Source organism: Euprymna scolopes, chromosome 23 (genome assembly GCF_053919585.1).
Source record: "Euprymna scolopes isolate OS-2025 chromosome 23, ASM5391958v1, whole genome shotgun sequence".
NCBI lineage: Eukaryota > Metazoa > Mollusca > Cephalopoda > Sepiida > Sepiolidae > Euprymna > Euprymna scolopes.
The window spans coordinates 59,596,224-59,619,571 of NC_136504.1; the positions used below are offsets into that span (position 1 = coordinate 59,596,224).

The 23,348-nt window shown below is 37.0% G+C and overlaps 1 protein-coding gene across 6 annotated transcripts in view; it reads left to right on the forward strand.

Moving 5' to 3' along the window:
- LOC145245933 (uncharacterized) overlaps nucleotides 1-23,348 on the forward strand; it is a 71,268-nt gene that overhangs the window by 41,978 nt on the left and 5,942 nt on the right. Inside the window, exon 3 of one of the 6 annotated variants that reach the window (XM_080107685.1) lies at nucleotides 995-1,163. The exons of 1 other annotated variant lie outside the window; for it this stretch is intronic. The gene's annotated coding sequence lies outside the window, so the exon portion shown is untranslated. Of the gene's footprint in view, nucleotides 1-994; nucleotides 1,164-8,870; nucleotides 9,602-9,681; nucleotides 9,702-20,805; nucleotides 20,973-23,348 lie in introns of those variants that run through there. 4 more of the 6 variants (XM_080107689.1, XM_080107686.1, XM_080107688.1 and 1 more) reach the window with 4 other exon arrangements.

Consider the following 23,348-nt stretch of genomic DNA (forward strand, 5'->3'; position numbering starts at 1 on the left):
TGTCTATGTAGATGTCAAGATATAGATAGATAGATAGATAGATAGAGCGAGAGCGAGAGAGAGAGAGAGAGAGAGAGAGAGAGAGAGAGAGAGAGAGAGAGAGAGAGAGAGAGAGAGAGAGTGTGTGTGTGAGAGAGAGAGGCGAATAAACTGGCTGAAAATAAAAGATGGATGGGGAAGGGGAGAGGAGAACCTGAGAAGGAAGAAAAAGAAAGATAAAGGGAGGTTTTCGGCAAGTGGACACTGAATTAATTAATCATATTAATCCACAACATTGCTCCTCTGAGATTTTACTAGTTCTTAGGGTGGTGACATGCTCAAATAATAATACAGGATGGACATGTTTATGTTATCTGAGACCGTCAAAATGTCAATAAAAAATATCGATATTTCAAACTGTTACTCTTGCTTTGTATGGCTCCGATTAATAGCTATCGATAAAGGAAGCATAACATTATACTAGTCAATATAACGTCAAATTAACCCAACTATAAAAAAAATGGAACATTTTGTTTTTTCATGGTTTTATGGCAGGTTGAGTCTACTCTACATCATACTAAAAGTTGGACAAAATTTGAATATGGGAAAGTTTCAAATTTCGAAGTTGAACATTTTCGACTTAAAAGTCACTTTCCATTGCGTTTTAAAACGCAAACTCATTTAGTATACATGATAAACCAATAAATCTTGCATTTTTACCCATGTTTTTAGGGTCAATTTTTCACATGAAAAAATTGCCAGTGATGCTAAATCCCCCTTATGTCATATATAAGGTTACTCCTATACATTTCTCAGCCACTTCTATAGAGTGGATTAAAAAGTGTAGCAATTTCGGTATGGATCGCTGGTTAAATTATGTGTATCTGCTATTAAAACTAGGCCCTACTAAAGATAAGAAGAGGACACTCTGCTTTTTTGGTCCACCCTGTAGTGTTGCACTCAACCTGATTCACATACAGCCATATAGTAATGCACTATATACATATATTTTCAGGGTAAAACATGAATGCAGCCAACGCAGAAACATGTCTTTTATGTGGATGAGCTTTGTCATTTCCCGTGATAATCCATATTGACCAAGGGGTTGAATACCAAGAGGTGACTTTGGCTGGGGTAGAATACTTCGACCGGGAGCAATAAGCATTTTCTACACTGATGATTGCGTAAGCATGAAACACTATTGCCAATTAGTTATTTATTAAAATATTGTTACACACATACATATATACATGCATATATATATATATATATATATATATATATATATATATATATATATATATATATATATATAATGGACTCTCCCCTCGTGTTTGGCGCATGAGGGCCAAAAATTCGCTCTGTTTCACTCTGCCTTCAATGATTGTGCCGTATGTGTGACACGAGGCTAGCTCTGCTCCCACAAACCAGCCGCACGACTCACAGCATACAGGCTGGGAAGGTGCTGTTCCTACTCTTGCTCTACGAAGATTTGTTTGATTCGATAGCCGTGTGTCAATGTATGTGTTAATTCCCGCGAAACATTTTTCCCTCCACAATTTTCTATCCGCAGCATCTTCAAAGTTTTTGGGTTCAGGCCTGCGTGCTTAAGATTGTCTTTCAGCTTATCCCTGTACCTCAGAAATGGACGACCCACATTTCGATTACCCTCTTTCAGTTGACTGTATGCTAGTTGCTTAGGAAGACGGTTTTCATCCATGCGAATAAGGTGACCAGCCCACCGAAGCTGAGACTTCATCAGGAAGGCCTCAATACTTAAAATGTCGCACCTAGCAAACAATTCCGAGTTAGGGGCCTTGTCTTTCCATGTTAATCCACATATACTGCGAAGACAACGTTTATGGAATGTATCCAGTTGCTCAATCTGGCTACGGTATGGGGCCCAGGCTTCCGATCCATAGAGGAGTATCGAAACAATCACTGCACGATAAACTGAGATTTTGGTCTTTAGAGTCAAACCTCTTTCATTCCATACTCTTGACCGCAGTTTGCCGAAGGCATCAATCGCCTTTGGAATTCTGCTCAATATCTCATCATCAAGAGATGCTGACGAATTTACCTTACTTTCGAGATATGCAAAGGATTTAACATACTTTAGAGGATGTCTATTCACTAAGATTTTCTGAGGCCGTTCCACATATTCTGGTCTCGGAATATTCACACCACCTTGCTGCAACGGGGTGGGCTTTGGTTGGTAGATAACTTCTGTCTTTTTAATACTAATCGTCAAACCAAATGCTTTTGCGGCATTGGAAAACTTGTCAACTAATTCTTGTGCTTCTTCAAATGAAGTGACCACGAGTGCAGCATCGTCTGCAAAAAGAAAATCACGAACCATTTTGCTTCTTGTTAGTGTTTTAGCTTTGAATCTTTGATAATTAAAAAGACCCCCGGTAGTTCTAAACTCAAAATGGACACCTTGCGTGTAATCTTTAAAAGCATGCTCGAGCATGATTGAAAAGAAGATGGCAAAGAACACAGGTGCCATAACAGAACCCTGTTTCGTACCGGTTTTTACCTTGAATGACTCAGAGAACTTTCCGTCTGCTCTTACACGTGCCTCCATATTCTCGTGAAAGGATATTATTACATTTAACATTTTTTCAGGGATTCCAACTTTATTCAAAACCTTCCAAAGTGCGACTCTGTTGACAGAGTCAAACGCCTTGGTTAGGTCGATAAAAACGACAAACAGATCCTGATTTTTCTCACGTGCCTTCTCTGTAAACACTAGATCATGTCGATGTTTCCCTTCCAGATCTAAAACCACACTGCGTCTCAGGGCAAATTTTGTCTACTAGATGAATGATTATCCTGTTCAAAATGACCCTGACTAGTACTTTTCCAGCCACAGAGAGCAGTGATATTCCACGGTAGTTATCACAATCAATGCGCTTTCCTTTATTCTTGAAGAGATCGATTATTGACGAGTTCCTGAAACCCTGAGGTACAGAACCGCTTTCCCAGATCCTGATGAATAACTCCAAAAGTTTTTTCAAAGATGTGTTCCCCCCAAACTTGAATATTTCAGCCGGTATACCATCTTCACCTGCACACTTTCTCAGTAGCATTTGTTTTACAGCTGTGAGAACTTCAGAAAAATTAGGAATCACATCTAGTTCTGGTATTTGGATTCTTGCAGGCAAAGAACTCAAAATATCATCGTCAACATCAGAAGAAGAATTCAGCACTCCTTCAAAATGGTCCTCCCAGCGGTTAAGGATGTTATTCTTATCAGCCAACAAGGTTGTACCATCTGCCCCTATAACGGATGAAGTACCACATTGTTGTGGTCCAAAAACTTCTTTCAGACCCTCATAAAATACCCTCGCATCTTTCCTATCAAAAGCAGCCTGGAGCTCAGAGGCTTTTGCAGACCACCAATCTTCTTTCATTTTCCTCAATCGGCGCCGAACATCCCTCCTGACACTGAGATAAGCTGACCTCTTCGCTGCAGAATTCTTGTCTGATATCCAGGCCCTGTGCGAAGAGTGCATCCGGTTTAAAATAGCCTGAATTTCAATATCATTTTCGTCGAACCAATCCTGATGCTTCCTCTTGGAAAGACCTAGTACTTCGCTTGAACATTCATAGATGGCATCCCGCAATTTCTTCCATGACTTTTCAATATAATTGTTTATCACAATTTCGTTTAACTTCACATCTAACTTAGAAGATAATTCTCCTTTCTTTTCAGTGCTCAGTTCTTCCATATTCAATGGCTTTGGCGTCTTAATTGTATGCCTTCTGCCCTTAGGTCGTAGTTTCAGTGATGTCTCGCATCGCATCAAGGCGTGATCCGACAGCCAACATGAGTCATGAAATGAACGACTCAAAAGAATATCTCTCCTCTTTCTTTTCCGGGTTATAACAAAGTAAATAAGATGCCAATGCTTGGACCTTGGATGCATTTATGTGCTTTTACAACGATTTCGCTGCTGAAACATAGTATTTGTAATGAAGAGCCCATGTTCACTACAAAATGACAACAAGCGAATTCCATTGTCATTTATTTTCCCCATACCATGAGCCCCAATCACATTTCCCTATGTCTCCCTGTCCGAGCCTATCCGAGCATTGAAATCTCCCATCAGTAAGATCTTGTCATGAAAGCTTACGTTTCTTACTATGTCACCAAGCTTTTCGTATAAGTTGTGAGTCCCATTCTAAGGGCCATTAAACGATTGTCACCGACCCGAGGAAGAGCCCCCAGAGAGTCAGCAATATTTGATTTTATTGCAAAGCCAACACCGGAACTATGCCTCTTCCCCTCTTTCCGACCTGATCAAAAGAACGTGTAACCTTCGCCAATGTCTTTAAATTCACCTTATCCCAAAAGATATGTCTCAGACAAGGCAGCAATGTCAATGTTGCATTGTTTCAGTACTTTTGCAACTAGCGCCGTCCTCCTCTCAAAAGAATCATCACTATCAAGCAATGTTCTTACATTCCACGTTCCAAAATTGAACGCATGCTTTGTATTTCGAATTGAGTTTCTGTTTCGACTGCACAATTGGATAGCCAGTCAACAGCATTTTGCTTAACTTTTTGGATGTTGTAAGAAGCAGAGTGAGCAAACTCATGACTACCCACACAATGATTTAAGTGGTAATGGCTTGTGTAGAACCATTCACACTTTTTGAAACAGCCGATAACATCAGTTGGTGTTCCTATCTGTCACGGTTACCACCTAACGAAGGCCAGAGGAATAGTTGGCCGAAACGTCGTGAAACAACTAAGAAAAAGATGAGGATAATAGTCCGCAACAAATGAAAATTAATAAATAATACTCATCTCAATGAATTCCAATTAAAATAATAAATTCTCATTATTGTGGAAAGAAAGTTCAGTGAAAAATGTTAGGAATATTAAAACGAATAAGTTTATAAACTTGTTCTTATGATGAGCAGATTAAATAAGAATGAATCCCATTTGTTCCGAAAACGCTTATTGTCTACTGACAATGAACAAGACCCGGAAAAGGTTTAAATACAATAGTTAGAAATCCACTAATTATGCTGCTTTTCTATCTTCCCAAGTCTTTGTATGAAGAACATGCCCAAAGACTGATACAAAGGGATTTCTGCGAATATAAGACATAGAAGCTGGGTGATAGAACAACAAAAAGCGGAGAATACTGTAGATATTCATAATGATAGTAGCAGTATAGTTAAATCGTCAGATAATGCACTGAAAACACTGGATAAGGATGCTGAGTAAGAACTGATATGATGTAGTCTTCAAACCACTTGGAAACATGCTTGTTGGTATTGATCTTGACTTGTACTATATCAAAGATCTTATATATTATTTTAATTGGAATTCATTATTGATATGAGTATTATTTATATTAATTCATTTATTGCGGACTATTATTCTCATCTTTATTAGTTGTTTTTTCACGACGTTTCAGCCAACTATTCCTCTGGCCTTCGTCAGGTGGTAACCGTTACGGATAGGAACTTCGAATCTCCTAACTGCATTCTCAGCAATCACTGCCATCCGTAGTTGTTAAAGATAGCGGTTTCAATCCTACCCAAAGCCGGCCAGAGGCTTACTTGGCCAAAACGCGGTGAGACGACAACAACACCGGATGGCAGTGATTACTGCGAATGCAGTTAGGAGATTCGAAGTTCCTATCCGTCGCGGTTACCACATGACGAAGGCCAGAGGAATAGTTGGCCGAAACGTTGGGAAACAACAACTAATAAAGATGAGAATGATAGTCTGCAATAAATAAATTAATATTAAAGGTCTTGTTAAAAAATAAGACTGAATTCCATTTGTTTCACAAACGTTTATTGTCTGCTTAAAATGAACAAAAGCTGTAAAATATTTAAATGCAACCGTTAGAAATTCATTAATCTTTGTAATCTTCTACAGACGATAATGTAAACGAGTTAAGGAGTTGCGTGTATGTGTGTGTGAGTTAATGTCAGAGTGCGTATGATAATGACTGTATATGTGTGAGTTGAGATAGCTAGGAAAAAATAATGTTAGCTCTTTTTTGGAAGCTGGCTCAAACTGTTTCTTGAAAGAAAATATTTTTTTTATGCGTTGCTGGTGGATCCAAACGGCATTTAAAAAAATAAATTCTGAGAAATGCATCTGATTGGCTTAGAATTCTTTACTTTGTCTTTAATTAAAGCAGGCGAGTATTATACGCAGAAATCATTTAAGTATTTTCATTTTGGACACTAAAAAGTAAACTTCGATAGCTGCAGTGTTACGCATTTTCTTGTACATACATTGAAACAGAGACACGATGTATATTATTATGGTTAATGGCATGAATTCGCTGCTAGGTCAATGTCTGATAGTTATGCTTTGTATAAATAAAATAAAACTGAATAATGGCAAATACAAAGGAAGCAAGCGACCGTCGATTTTAAGAATACACAAGAAAACTATTAGACTCAAGCGAGACATGTCATCTCTTAAATGTATTTGCTTAAAAATAAGAGGAAGCGAGACAACCGGAAAGAGGGTTTACTTCCGCCATTAGCTTTAGTGAATACCCGGATGTCCCACGAGCAAAGGTCAACCTGACAGACGACAGATTTTTACGATGTTTAAATTCACTCTTTTTTGTTTTATCTTATCCCCCTTTCATTTTTCTGTATACTTTAAAAATTTATTCTATATATTTTTTAACTAATGAAGAAAATCTGTTTACGTTGGCAGTTAAGTTTTCTTTCCAATTACAAGTGATGCCACTCATTCATAAAGAACTCATCTCGGCGAACCCGCATATTTACTTTATCAAACCATTTCCTGTTTTAAACGTCATTACATGCCATAGAAAGTAGACTGTGATAATTAATTTGGCGACCTCGCCCAATTACGTTCCATGCTTTCTTGTTTGTTTCTTTTTATTTTCGTACAGTTCTACGATAAAATATTGTTTTTTTTTAAGAATATACTAAATAAGTATATTAGTAAACTGACCTATAATATTACTTATTTGTGTGAAAATGTATCTGTACATAAATATATTAAAGAATAGGTAAATAATCATATTTATCTGGGAAAATTTTTTTCAAAATAAATATGTTTATTTACCTATATTTTACCAATTCACGTATTCTTATAGGCGAAAACAATCATATGTTTGAAAGTATTTTCTTTTTCATATTTCATTCACGTTATTTCATGTGAAAATTTAATAATATGTTAGATTTAATATTCCATAACATCTATTTTTACTTAGCTCTCGTTGCCTCTCTATTGGGTGCAGAGTAACTATCTCAACTCAGGCATGCACACTCTGATATTAACTCTCACACACACACACATATACACACACACATATACACACACACAACTCATTAATCCGTTTACATTATCGTCTGTAGAAGAGTACCAAGATTAATGGATTTCTAACGATTGAATTTAAATATTTTACAGATTTCGTTCATTGTCAACAGACAATAAATGATTGTGAAACAAATGGAATTTAGTCTTATTTTTTAACAAGATTATTAATTTTCTCTGAAAATGTGTCTGTAAATACACATATTGAAAAAATGTGTAAGTAAACATTTTTATTTGAAATAAAAAGGAGTTTACAAATATTCTTATTTATTATATTACCAACGTGGTACTTGTGCATTTAACGAACCAGACGTAACTCAGCATTTGCTTGGCTTTGTCCGGCGCATGACGTCAACAGCCGGATAAAACCGAGCGTTGGCGATAAAATAAAAACAACGCTACAACAAAATAACTGTACAATGAAATTGTAAAATGTAGAAACAAAAAAATTAAATAAATAAAAAGCAAAAACCTACCGTTCATTTATGTTTTTTGTTTTTTTTTTAATTATTGTTTGAAATTGTTTTCTGTTTTCAAAATAAATACATATAAGACAAGTTTTTTTTTGTTAACTTTTTTTTTTGTCTGAACTGTTTTTTTTTTCCAATTTTTAACGTAAAAAGGGGGGGGGCAGGAACAAGGATCATTTGTACATTTTTTTCGCCAGAAACAAGGATTTGTAGAAAAGTTTGATAGAAAAGTAACTTATCTTGCCTTTGATAATATTTGTTATATATTTGTTTTTTGACAACTTTTTCGAATCTATGTGTACAGTAATACAAACCCCTTTTTATTTATTAGTGGAAGGTGGGTTTCGGCCTTCCTATTTGGTACAGTGACCAAGAAACCCTCCTTTTCGGCGGGGTCGTATCCACCGAAGACCCAGACCGGTGTCACAAGTCTGCCGGCGGTTAAAAACGGACTCGTCGATTTCTACCGTATGGCCTGGGCCTCCAATCTGCCGAGGATTCCTAAGAAAATAGTCCCTGCATATATCACGCAGCAAATTTTCCAATCCACGATTGTGTGGCGAGAACGTAACCCACATTCGCGATGGAGATTTTTTGTAGATGCCATCTCGAACGCCCATAAGTATATTATTTTTATGATACACGCGATGGTTAGTCGGGATTTTTAGAAGGTCCCAATCCTAATGGAGGTCCATCGACGACATGTTACACTTCTACACCTCCAACCGTAACCGTCGGAAAGGCTTGTTCTCTTTGCAAGTACACAATCCTGGCCAAAATGTAAATAAACACCCTTTCTCTTCTGCCAACAATTTCCGTTGCTGGCAAAAGTTTAGTGCAGCCTCTGGGGTCTGGAGCTGGTCCGCAAGGTTTGTAATATTCATTATTATTTCGTCAGTTATCTTTTTAAAACAATTTTTTTTTAAACTCTTCAAATAAGCGTTTCTTGAGTTGTGACACTCTTCCAATTGATAGCGAAATTCTCGTCTGCTTAATCGGCAACGCTCGGTTATATCCGGCTGTTGACGTCATGCATCGGACAAAGCCGAGCAAATGCTGAGTTACGTCTGGTTCGTTAAATGCACAAGTACCCAAAACTGTTTTATCAAAAGACTATGAAAATAAAATGAAACAAACAGGAAAGCGGGAAACGTAATTTGGCGGGGTTGCCAAATTAATTAACACCGTCTACTTCCTGTAACGTATAGTGTCGTTGAAAACAGGAAATGACTTGAGAAAGTTATTATGCAGGTTTGCCCTCAATTCTTTAGCGAGCCGATTATAATGCCATCTAAGTTTTTACATTTTTTCGGATATACTTTTCTCAGGGTTGACCGCCAAAATCTCAGCAATGATTTTAACAAGATTACCTTTGGATGCGTTTTGATTCACGCCGAGTTTTTGGAAAGGGGGGAGGGAGGAGAGGAAAATATTAATTGATGAAAATGACCATTCGTGAAACCGGCATGCAAGTATCGTGAAGTTTTATCGGATTCTTTGTTCGAGAGAACGCTGAAGGCGTGTTCACGAATATTGGCGACGTAGAGACGCACATAAAACCAAATCAATTCATGTTGGTTCCCAGTGTGGCGCAAATTAAGGAATCTGTTTAAAAGACTTTCAGAGCTACGTCACCGAGCGAGAGCAAGAGAGAATCCTAGGAACATCAGAGCAAGACTTGCGCTTAAAGTGAGCAAAGGTTTTGTATTTTGTTCCATCCAGCAAGGCTTGTGATTTGACTGCATCTGTAAGACAGAAGTATATCAACAGAATGTCGGCAGTTTTCTACAAGAACTTGTAAGCCTTAAAACATTTTGGTACTTTTCTTTTGGGTTTAAAAATCAGTTAAACATTATGTTTTAATTCGAAATCAACTTATGTTTTGTGCACAGACCGAGTCCTTCTGAAAAAACAAACGTGAGGAAATTCGCTTTTCAAATTCATGATTCTTCCATTAATTCTTTCCATTTGCTTCAACTTATTTTTCTTTATGACGTTAACTTTATTACAGAAAGAATTCGTTGGTAATTCTCTTGAATTAAACAGTACATTCCAGTCTATACTTAAAAGATTTTCTAAATGAGGGAGTACATACTATGTTCAAATTCACTTGCGGCTTTCTTTTTACTTGTCTCTGTTTCACTGAACAATGGAAATAAGAATTTTTATGGCCTATACGCCCATAATTAAAGCATATTTTATCCTTAAATATAGTTCCATTTTTATATGCCTTCTACCACATGCACTGCATATAATGTTTTATTTTTTAATTATTTTTTTTTTACTTGGATTCGACTTTTGTTTTACAGTCTGCATCCGTGATATACTTTTTTCCCTTCAATCCGATTATTATCTTTTTAATATTTATTAGATGCTGACATTCCTCCGTTACCTATTGCAACCTAACGTTTGGGTCATGTTCAATAATACTAAAGACTCTTGATCTAATTTATTCGATAATCCGTTAATTCAAATACCTCACACTGTGCGTTAACCATACGAGATATGCCACAAAATCATCTGGAAGTGAATTTGAAATTCTCTTCTGACGAAAAAAAATCCTCGAATTTGGTGGTATTTATTTTTCACAATCAATCACATATATAAATAGATATATGAAGATTCATAAACTCTACAACACTTATGCTTGTATGTTTTGTGTATACGTCACATAATTTCAATACATCTGCATTATACATTGCTAAAACTTTCTTATACACTTATATATTTATTTAGCAGCAATGTTTCAAGAAAACTAGATTTCCATTATATATATATATATATAAGAAAGGCCACCAACAATTGCTATGCAGTTTTAAACATTATTTTATAATTCCGTGTTTTGATTTTTCATTTAAAAAGGTATCATATTTAAATCATTGTAATAATGTTTTTAAATCATTGAAATCGTTTTTTACGCGTTTCAGACGTTCCGTGAAGCACCCTCTTCAGAAAGCATTCAAAATCTAAAATATTTAAAATTAAATATATTTAAAATGTGTATAAAAGCATTTTCGCAGTCCATTTTGGTGACATTTCCACCGCTCGGAAACAGGTCACCAAAATGGACTGCGAAAATACTTTTATACATTACGAACACATTTTAAATACATTTTAAATATTTTAGATTTTTAATACTTTCTGAAGAGGACACTTCACAGAACGTATAAAACGCGTAAAAAAAATATTTCAATAAAAACATTATTACAATGATCTAAATATGATGCCGTTTAAATGAAAAATCAAAACACGGAATAATAAAATAATGTTAAAAAATACATACCAACTGTTGGTGACCTTTCTTATTTAAATATACATCTTTCACTCGTTGGAATCTCTCAACCAATTTATATATATAAAGAGAGAGAGAGAGAGAGAGAGAGAGAGAGAGAGAGAGAGAGAGAGAGAGAGAGAGAGAGAGAGCGAGAGATTCATTTTGGATTTTATCTTTTATTAAAATTTTTTGTGCTTCTGCATTTATCGATCCGCAGTTTCCACGAAGTTATCTCGGACTCGCTCGGCAGCTGACGGAAATAACCGGAAAAGGTCAGCCGAGCGTTCTGGAATTTTTAACAAACGTGATGTTTGTTTTTAGCTAATACGAATCTATGAAGACTACTTCTTAATAAACTTAATCGTGTAGTTTAGGGTTAGGGTTTAGAATTAGAGTTGGGTTAGTTAGATGTTTTTAATTTTATTTATTTTATTCCCATGTTTTTCCTGTTCATAATTATACTTTTCTTGCTGCAGTTTAGCGTTTCACGATAGGCCACTTTCGGTTATTTCCGGCAGTGACCGATCACACCCGAATAACTTAGTGAAAACTGCGGGTCGGTAAATGCAGAAGTACCAAATTTTTGTAATTCTCTGTGAAAACTCACGTTTTCATGATTTAAAAATCTGACCTGGCTTTAATTGTTGACCTGACTGGTCACATTTTTCTAGCATATATGTGTTTTTTGTGTGTCTGACCCAGTGAACTGTAAAATGTCAGTTTTGATCGATACGAATCGATAACTAGACTTTCGTACTATCCGATTTCGTGATTAGCCACCGATTTATATGCGTAAACTTCGAATGCCGATCGTTGGAATCGAAAGTGTGTTCGTGTTCGCAACTCAGCGACGGCCATGCTTCAAGGCTTACAAGCGTCTGTGTATAATTAGTATCAGATTGCATTTTAAGTCAATAATAAAACACAGGAAAACTCCAGGAAAATTATCGCACAACCATGATATTTTTTACAAGGAAATCACCATTTATCAAGGCTCAGAGGCCACTCGAGTATAAGAGTTAAAGAGTGTACAATGGTCAAAAGCACAATATCATAGTAATTGTTAGAAGTGTAAATTTGGTAAATTGGATTAATTAAGGGGAACAGCTCATCAAGAACTTGTTTACATTGGACTTGAATACGGCCGTATTGTAGTCAGCTGGAAAGCAGGTAAACGGAAGAGAGTTTCACATGTGTATAGTCCTAAAACAGACGCTTTGTTCATGGAAACTACGTTTAGGTTTAGGTACATATAAAGAGTGGGGGAAATTATTGATAGTGTTTTCAGCGAGACGAGCGTTTCTCATGAATGTTTGGCGAGAAGGGGGACTATAGATTGGAGCTCAGACGAGCACTTGCTATGAAAATAACGATAAAACAGAGACAGGCTCGCAACGTCTCTTCTGTGAGAAAAAGGTTGCAGGGAAGAGAAAAGGACATCTCCCACTGGACTACGAAGTCTGTTCTGAACTTTGTCAAGCAGCTCTTGCTCAGATGTGGCAGCAATATTCCATCTTTAGACGCAACTGGCTCTTATGGTATCGATATGCACATACGCATATATGCACATCACTACGCCCCTCACTTCCTCACTTCGATAATTAAATAATGGAATGTAATGAATGTGCTCTTTTGTCTTCATAAATAAAAACGCACATTAAAATAAACACATATTACGATGTTATTGTTATAAATTAAAACAAGATGACATGTATTTTCAATATAAACTAAACAAAATTAATGATTAATTACGCTTTTGTGTCTGAATTTTTGAGATCAGCGTTGATAATTCGTATTAGTTGGATTACTCGTGCGAGACTGAAAATGCAATTGTGATTTACTTAGATCATGGCTGATGGAACGAAAACATGCTATCCCCAGGGATTAAATAAAGGGTTCCGTTCGAAATTCCGTGCAGACTCCCGAGTTTAACAAAAAGATTCCCAAGTTCGACACGTGAAGAAGGTCAGAGGTCACATCGACTGAAACGTTGTGAAAATAACACTCAAAATAAGAACAGTAGCTGGAATACTCCAAATAATACGAATTACGATTGGCAATTTTCTGTAGACCATTTGTTCTTACGCTTCTGACTTTTTAAGAGTAGGATTAGTTATTCGTATTTATTTTGACTTTTTGAACGAAACTCTTTATTTACTTCATTGAGGTAGCATGCTCTTGTCACGTCAGCCACAACTGGATAGAGGTCCTAAGTAATTCGCAATTGTATTTTTCGGTGGTCCAAATTTTCAGGAGAATATCATGTAATATATCCGCATGGACCCGTGACGAAGTGTTTAGAGTACAATTGCAAAGTAATATTCTCTTGAAGGTGGAAAGTTCAACCCTCAATGTGGGCGACTGAATAATTAAAGTTGTAGGAGCTGCGACGGAGTCACCACTTGTAAGGGCGTTCACCTATTCCTAATCAGAATCTATCAATTTTTAAGACCGAGGTTGCAGGTGCAGGAGTCTTTAGAAGTCGAATATCAACAGAAGGGCGTAACCAAATAACAACTTCACATTGGCAAATAGCAAACAGAATCCTGAACAGAAGCGTGTGCTCCATCCCAACTATTATCAATGGATCTGAGGTAATCTCGTCAGCATCAGACAAAGCCAAACTCTTTGTCAAGAACTTTGCAGCTAATTCTACCCTTTGCGACCAAGACCGCCAACCCCCAATATTTCCTCTTGTATCAGAAAACACGCTATGTGATATACGTATATCTGTACGTGATGTTGCCAAGCTAATCAAAAACCTTGATTCCAGTAAAGCAACTGGCCCTGATGGTATTCCAATTATAGTACTCAAAAAACTTCAACCTGAACTAGCGCCCATACTTACAAAACTGTTTAAACGTTGTCTTAAGGAGAATAGTTTCCCATCTCCCTGGAAAATCTCATCAGTATGCCCTGTATTTAAGAATTCAGGTGATCGCTCATCCCCCTCTCAGTACAGGCCAATAAGTCTCCTGTGCGTCATGAGTAAGTTGCTAGAATCTGTATTAAATACAGAAGTAATCAAACATCTCAACAAAAATAACCTTCTTAGTGACACTCAATATGGTTTCCGTTCTGCTAGATCTACAGCAGATGTCCTTACAGTTATATCGCATAGGATTAGCAAATCTCTCGACGGTGGCAATCTTTCTAGGGCAATTGCTCTTGACATATCTAAAGCCTTTGATAGGGTATGGCATAAAGGTTTACTTCATAAGATCGCTAGCTATGGTATAGCTGGAAAAGTCTTCTCAATTATTAAATCATTTCTTTCTGATAGATTCATAAGAGTAGTAGTTGAGGGGCAAAAATCAGAAGCTCACAATATTAATGCCGGTGTCCCTCAGGGATCCATCCTGGGCCCAACTCTTTTCCTGATCTACATTAATGATCTTCCAAATCATATCCTTACATCATTTGTAGACATTTATGCTGACGACACTACCATTTATGGTACCACATCTAAGACAGTAAACGACCAAGTTCTCTCCAATTCTCTCTCCTCTGATCTTGAGCACGTAGTACAATGGGGAAAGGAGTGGCTGGTTACTTTTAATGCATCTAAAACCAAGCTTCTCTCTTTACATCATCAACATTCTAACCCACATTTGTCATCAATTGAAATGAATGGCTCTCGTCTTCAGGAGGCCTCAAGTTTTGACAAGCTTCTGGGCTTGACCATTACTCCTGATCTTAAATGGAACACGTATATCAAATCTGTTGCCAAGGCCGCTGGAAAAATGGTGGGATCTTTCTATCGATCCAGTAGATATCTCACTGCTGATGCTATTCTCTATCTATATAAGAGCCAGGTACGTCCAAGGATGGAATACTGTTGCCACATCTGGGCAGGAGCTGCTAGAAAGAACTTGTCCTGCCTTGATAGAGTTCAAAATAGACTTCGTAGCCTCGTAGGAGATGTCCTTTTCTCCTCCTTGCAACCTCTATCTCACAGAAGAGATGTTGCGAGTTTGTCTCTGATGTATCGTTATTTTCATGGAAAGTGTTCAACTGAGCTTCAATCTATGGTCCCCCCTCGCCAAACTTTCACAAGAAACACTCGTCTAGCTGTAAACACTATCAATAATTTCCCCCACTCTTTATCTGTGCCTAAACCTAAACGTAGATTCCATGAACAAAGCTTCTTTCTTAGAACTGCACGCCTGTGGAATTGTCTTCCGTTTTCCTGCTTTCCGGCTGACTACAATATGGTTTTGTTCAAGTCTAAAGTAAATAAGTTCTTGATGAGCCGTTCCATATAAGTTATTAAATTTACCAAATTTTCATTACTAATGATTACTATATTGACCAACTTCTACTGTACACTCTTTAACCCTTATCCTTGAGTGGCCTCTGGGCCTTGATAATGTGGTGATGCCTTTGTAAAAAAAAAAAAAAAAAAAAAAAATATATAAAATAAAAATATAAAAATAACTCCGAAAAATAACGACACTTGACAAACAACTCGAGATAACTGTATTGTAACGATACGTTCTGATTGAAAACTCTCAAAAGGAAATTTATCACCGAACGTATCGTAAAATAATAGAAAAAAAATGATGTACCTGCCGGCTGTAAAATTATCACAACCCAGTAGCACTTACCCAGGTACTGGACAGTACTTCCGTCGTGGAATTTCCTCATAAGATTCACGGTTGACGAAATACAAGGCAATGAATAACGGAACAACACGGTTGTTTATAAATTATACGCATGTCATTTATTGTGCGTTAAAAAAAATCAATAATCAAGACAAAATATAAAAAAATAGTAAGAAAACATGCAGACAGTCTCCAACGGGTTAAAAAAGGGAGGGGCAACACTAAAGAAAACTGTTCAGTCCAGCAAGTCGACGTTGTGAAATATAGGGGGGGGGTATTGAATAGTACTTTACTGTGAGGACGTGCATTCAACCTATGATTAGGTATCCGACAAAATTCAATGTTCTGATGTTGTAATGCGAGGCAGCCCCATTTCGCCAACGCGCGAGTCAATATTCTTCGAAGTTCGATCGTCCACTTGTCTTCCCTCGTGTTTGTTTCTCGCTTGTTTCTCAACCACCGACGTTCGGCTGTGTCCTTCCCGTATCTCAAACCCAGGTAATTTCGTAATTCTGTGAATTCCTTTTTCGGCTCCAGGGATGAGGCTCAGTTGAGAGAGTCGCCATTTCACCTCATAAGTCGCGTGACTGCTGTTCAACGCGTCCTTTCCACTCGAGGATATGTCTCATCTCGATGTCTTCAAGCCAAGGTGTTTTCATAGTTTTTCTGTTTTCACTTATTTTCAGGAATGAGGATTAAGTCGAGTAAACTTCCAATTTATCAAGCGAATCATGTTGGCTGGTGTCTGTCGCATTTTTGTTATCAACATTCGTTCGACAATGTGATCAGCTCCATTTTTTTAAAACTGCTTGTTGCTTCTTTTCCGTGCACGGCACTCCCTTAAAAAAAGGAGATTTTTCTCTTCTTTTTTTCTGAGCGCTGCTTCGTTTGGGGTGGAGGTGGGGTTTCTAGATGGTTTCTCCTCGTGACCTTGGCACGTGTTTTTGACGAATCACTGGGTGAGAGGAAGGGGGCGAGGTGTCCAACTTGCTTTCTTCTATAATTAACACGTGGATATTTGGTTGTCGCATGTCTAGATAGCAATGAGGTGGTGTGGGGGCGTCTGGCCGATATATATTCAAAATGAATTTAAAAAGAGAGGGGGTGGGAAATGGTCACTTCTGCATTATGCCCTGTTTTCCAGTGACAGTATAAATATGAAATAACAAATATATAATCTACAGTCAATATTCACAATAAAAGCAAGAAATCGTCTGCTCAATTAGATACAGGTTCTAGGGTAAGAGAAATGTAAGAGAGATTAAAGTTTTGGTTGAAAAACTCACTGAATGTACTTTGAAATGTGTCCTTTCTTTCGTCTCTTTTTATATATATATATATATATTTCTTTCCTGTAAATTGTTTACATTTGATTACGCGCGTGCAAGTTAGTTTTCATATTTGTGTCCTTTGGATTATTTACGTTTCATTACGCGCGTGTGTGTTAATTGCTCCAAGTATTTGTTTCTGAAGCTCATCGAAGCCCTTGATTTATAGTAAATATTTCACTGCTCCTTTGACACTTCCTTCGCTGGGTTCATTCTTTTCTTCAGTCAATATTCTAACTTTGACCGCTGATCAAAACAGACTTTTACCGTCGCCGCCAACGTCAGCTGATGTCGTTGATATTTACCTCCGCGACGCCGCGGCCGCACTGCCGTTGCCTTTCGCTGGCTTCGCCACTCCGATCTTCGCTGACTTACGTCTTATCGCTTTGAAGCACGAAGCTCCACTGACTGTTGACAACTTTTTTCAGTCCCCTCTCTCTCTTTCTCTATACAGTTTATCTCTCTATATATACGGCCTATCTCTCTATATACGGTTTAGTTCTCTCTCTTTTCTCTCTCCTCTCTTTCTCGTCTATGAGATTTTTTTTCTCTTTCCTCTTCCACCCTTCGTTCACAGTATCTCTGTCTCTTCCTTCTCCTCCTGCTCACAGGCCTCCTCCTCCCATTTTTTATTTTTTGTTTACAAAATGTGAACGAGCAGACGAGAATGGATCTTTTTGGCGCAAAAATGGTACAGTAAATAAAATATAGTGAAAATATATCTTCTCTCGGCTAAAAATCAATACAATAATGTATTATACATTTTCATAAATGAATCACATTACGCGTTCTGATAAACGTGGGCGTTGAAATATTGATCCCTACGAAAATGTCTCTGCCGAAGATTTGTTTCGGCCCTATCTAGTGGTCGGTACAAAGTCACAAATTTGTGTAATTTGTTATTAGTTGACAAAAATGGCCTGAAATTGTTTTGTTACCCTTTAACAATATACTGAAATAAAAAAAAAACTATCGACCCCGCCCCTTATTTCTAATAGCTTAAAATTCGGAGCAGATCCTAATGTATTAAAAGATTGAATGTTTTGGAAGCGTTTTACGCCCGGTAACTTTTTACAAAAAACATCAACTTAAAAACAAATAATTATAGTTTTATAACAATTAGATCTAATTAATGACCAAATAATACAGTGATGAAATAAACTTAAAAATTGCATTTAAAAGCAACAAAAATAATAATATATTGGAAAAATACCGACATAGTTAAAAAAAAAAAAGAAAAAATACCGACATAGTTTAAAACAACAAAAAATACCGACATAGTTAAAAAAAAAATATTGACATTGTTTTAGACAAAAGAAAAAATACCGACAGTTTAAAACGTGGGTTCTCTCTATCGTGCTAGAAACTTACTTACGCCTGAAAGCATCATGTATCTCTACAAAGCTACCATTCGCCAATGTATGCTGTCATATTTGGGCTGGTGCCTCTGCTACTATTCTCTCGCTCCTGGACAGGGTCTAAAAGAGAGTCGCCAACCTAATAGGTCCTGAAACTGTTATCTTAACTTCAGCCTTTGTCCCACCGACGAAATATTGCATCCCTCGGCCTGTTTTACAAGTATTTTAATGGTGGATACTCTGACGAACTACAAGCTCTTATACCCCTTCGACGAAAATACCTCCGAAAAACCCGACAAGGCACGAGTCCCACCTGTATACAGTTGAGATCCCTAGATGTAAGAAAGCCTTTTACTCTAATAGTTTCTTCCCCAGAACTGCAGGACTTTGGAATTCTCTTCCGGTTTCCTGCTTCCCAACTGTACTGACATGCAGAAGTTCAAGTGTAATGTGAACAAATATCTTGCTGCTAAACTCCCTACATAATACTCCTGCAACTTAGGTTAGTAGCCCCAAACATCAAAGTGACATCATGCCTTGTTTGGGGTGAAAATGTAATAAAAAATATAAAACAAAAGAAAAAATACTGACATAGTTTAAAACAAGAGAAAAACAAAACAAAATGAAAGTAATAAGAGTCTCGGGCAAAATGGGTACGGAACAGTTAGTACGTAATAAAACTACGAGACCACAATCTTACGAAGCTTTATGCATCATTTTAGTGACAGGAGAGTTCTTATTCGATGTAGATAATCTCTAATAAGGGAGGTTACTTATAATATTTGGATTTCAGAATTAACGTCTCTGTGCCATAAAAAAAACGAATTACATTTTTAATTGACTGCCAACTTATCTACTACTTTTATAATAAATATAAATTACAACACTAATACTTCAAGTTATATGCTCTTGATGCTTGGCATAATTTTTCCTAGCAATCAAACAGTTACACTTAGCAAAATAAAGAAATACATTTCCCATTACAAGCATACACATACATATTTAAATAAAAGCTTAATTTACTTACACAAAAACATATTTTCTTAATATTGTGAAACAAAACGTAAATTTTGTAGGAACGTCCTCTCCTAAAAAACAAAACAAAACAATCAAACAAAAAAAAGCAGACAAAATGCGGACTGTAATAAAAAATATTACTTACTCAATAAGAACGGAATATATTTATGTCATTATAAAGATAATCGAAGCTAACCAACGGTGAGCTTGGCTAGTACCAGATAGGCGATCATTTGCAAATACCAGGCGCTGTATGTAGGAGGACGTAGACACCTCCCTAAAGAACTGAACAATCCCAAGCGTCATCATCTCCATTAACGGCGATATACAAGCGACTAGGAACCGCTTACGAATGTGATATTTCCATGCAACTCCCTCCTTCGGAATAAATCGACTCAACCCAATTAGAGTGGGTTCCGCTTCGATTCATCAAATTCATGTGCATTGAGTATTTTCATGAGCGATTGTTTCCCTTGTATGTCTACCTTCATATAAACTAACACAAGTAGCTGTCCACAATTCCGCGATGCGTTCCACAGTGGAGTTTATTCTGCATTTTGTACAGACTAACCTTAATTATAATCTAAGTTTAACCCTAACCTAACTCTAACTCGATCTATGTCTAGACTCGAAACACAAAAGTAGGTCATGGACATGTGAGCATACTGCACATGAGTGATTGGCATATATGTGTTTTTTTATTGGCAAAACTCATTTTTCCATTAGTGGCGGGAAAACTTCATTAAAAGAAACAACAACACAGTAGACCAGATTGCTTTACAAAGTTCCCAACTATATCATTAATAATTAAATTCACGTGAAAAATAAACAAAACAAAAAAAAAACAGTTAAAGCGTTGCCTACAAAAACACTAATACTTCAGTCAGCTGCTACTGATGCTTACGTTCCTTTGAATGTGTAATGAATGATGCCCATTCAGTGTAACTTGCAAAACAATTGTAAAAACTGGCTGTAGCATGGACATTACTCATAAAATTTTCATTTTCTCTAGTTTAAAAATAAAATCATGTAAACACAAAAGAAGGTCTTAAATTATTTAACAAAACAAAACGAACTGATAAAAGTCCCAGTCTTAAAAGATTGGCATAAATTACTGTGCTGGATTTCTTTTGTAATAAATACAATAATCTATTTCAGCAGTCTGTGTGTTTTCTTTTCTCTTCAATGGCGCTAAAACTGGCAAATGTCCAACGATTTCTGTTATTCAGAAGAAAACGAAACATTTCCCTTTACGCGTTGAAAAAGGCCAAAAACAATTTTGAAGGCCAATGGCCAAATTCGCTAAATTTGGTTTTAAAAATTCAATCTAGCATCACTGGATAAGAATATGAGAGTGCTCTCCCTTTGGTGTAGTTCTGTTTTCGGATATCATTATAATAATATATAATGGTATACAATCATTGTTGTAATTGTACGAGAAAGGCACTAGAAGTAATTTTGACGAACAGCAGTTCTTTATCAAAGAAAGTACTCTGAAACGTTATGTATAAAAAAACGAATATTCGAAACAAACAATGCAAAAAAGAAGAACATTGTCTGTGAATAGGTGCTGGATTGAAGGAGTAAAAATGATTGTTTCTTACGATGTGAGTTTATTATTTGTATTGAACTATGTAGCACAATATTACTTTATGAGTATTTATTAGTACTTATTAATTTATCTCATTTGGGTCAGTTCTATATTTAAAATACAATGGACACTATTTTCATAGAAATGTTTATAAAATCATATTTGTTGCATGTTATTGTTTTTTTTTTCCAAGATATTTTTTGCGCTATCGAGAAAAATATAAACTTTATCGAAGCAGATTTGTTGATTAAATATATTTCTCGTTCCATAGAATTTCCACCGATTCTGCTTGCAAACCAATATCTTCTTAATTCCAAACTTAATATATTTGATATTTTAATATGTGATAATTTAAAGATTGAAATTAATACAATCCTCATTTAAGATCCAATATACGGCTAAAGGTCCGTGGGTTTTTGTATCTTGTTACAGTTAACACTGTATGACGTCACAAAAAGTGAATAATGTAAATAAAGGCCGAATAATAAAATAACTAGTAAGAGGCGAATGATATAAATAATTAGGAGAGAGAGAGAGAGAGAGAGAGAGAGAGAGAGGGGGGGTGAGAGAGGGGAATGGACAGAGGAAGGAACATGAATGACGTCATTAAGCAATCATTCCTGTACTTGTTCGGCACGCACATTTAAGCACCTCAGACAACCGGCACATCTGAAGGAGAAAGTTTCTAGGGAACATCTAACAGTCTCCAGTCGCATGTCTATCTCGCTTAGGCGAAATAATTTTAACGGTATTAGATTGAAGGGAAGTGTTGTCTGGTATTATGAAATGGTCACCCATCTGCCATTGACAAGGGTTAACGGCATATCAACCTGATATATTAAACAATCTTTCAGCATTTATGACGTCATCCACTTTCAACTTTAAACATATATAAACGAATAATTGTTCCTATTTACTTTCCTCCCCGCGAGGGTAGAGTTAGACACAAGGTCGGTTTTTAATGTGGGAAAAATCCAGCTCCCCCAAAAGTGGCGATCTGGATAGGAACAAAATAAAAATTGCTTCAATCATGAAGGATTTATCCTCCACTGACCGAAGACAGAAAAGATGAAGTGTAGCACCAGAACAGATACTACATTGTGATCTTGGCCCGAACGACGGTTGGTTGTGTGTGTGTTTTTTTAATACCAAGTTGAGGATACGTCTACGACAATTAGTGCGACAAAATGTTCATTTGAATTAGGTGCCATTTTTCTTCTGTCGGACTGAGGTCTGATTCTCTTTAGTTTTAGGAGATCCAGACTCACGGGCTTTAACTCCTCCCACCTTGAGAAGAGGTTAGTCGATAATACTGACGGCGCTGTTCAGGCATGTTTTATTTTTAGGCAAGAGTTCTCTACCTCTTGGGCGCTGACTTTTTTTAATCTCCACCTTTCAACATCTTACTATGATAGAAAGTAGGTAAATACTAATTGATTCCCAAGCCATACCCGTAAGCTAAGTTCATTCAGATGTATTTCATTGATGTTCAGCAGTTAGCACAATATTGATTTACTTTTTTAAAAAATTACATTTTCACCCCAAAACAAAGCACATTGCCACTTTGATGTAGGGGGCTACTATCAGGGACATAAGCTACAGGGTTACTATTAGGGAGTTGGGCAGCAAGATGTCGGTTTACGTTACACTTAAACTTCTGCATGTCAGTGCAGTTGGCGAAGCAGGGATCCGGAAGGGAATTCCAAAGTCTAGTTATTCTGGGGGAAGAAACTACTGGAGTAGAAGGCTCTCTTACATCTAGTGATCTCTACCGTGAAGGGGTGGGATTTAGCTGCTTGTCGGGTTTGTCTGTGGTATTTACGTCGAGGGGGCGCAAGTGTTTGCAGTTCATCGGAGCATTCACCGTTAAAGTACTTGTAGAACAGACAGAGGGATGCAACATTTCGTCGATGGGACAGAGGCTGAAGCTTAGATGACAGTTTAGGATCTATCAGGCGATTCTTCTGAACCTTGTCTAGGAGCGAGAGTCTAGTAGCAGATGCACCAGCCCAAATGTGACAGCAATACTCCATACATGGGCGAATGGTGGCCTTATAGAGGTACAGGATACTTTCGGGCTTTATTAGCTTTGTAGCACGGTAGAGAGAACCGACCTTCTTCGCAGCAGTCCTCGCAATGTAATTGTTCCAACTCATGTTACCTGTGAACGTTATGCCGAGTAGTTTAAAAGATGTACTTTCAAATAAAGAGTCTTTGGCCATTGCTATTGGTGGTAGAGAAGGTTTCTTGTAATTATTGAATGAAATAAGTTTAGTCTTGGCAGCATTGAATGTGACCATCCATTTTTGTCCCCCATTCCACTACAGATCGGAGGTCATCCTTTTGTGTTTCTGCCATTTCTTTAGCTATGTGTTCATTTGTTTTCCTATCG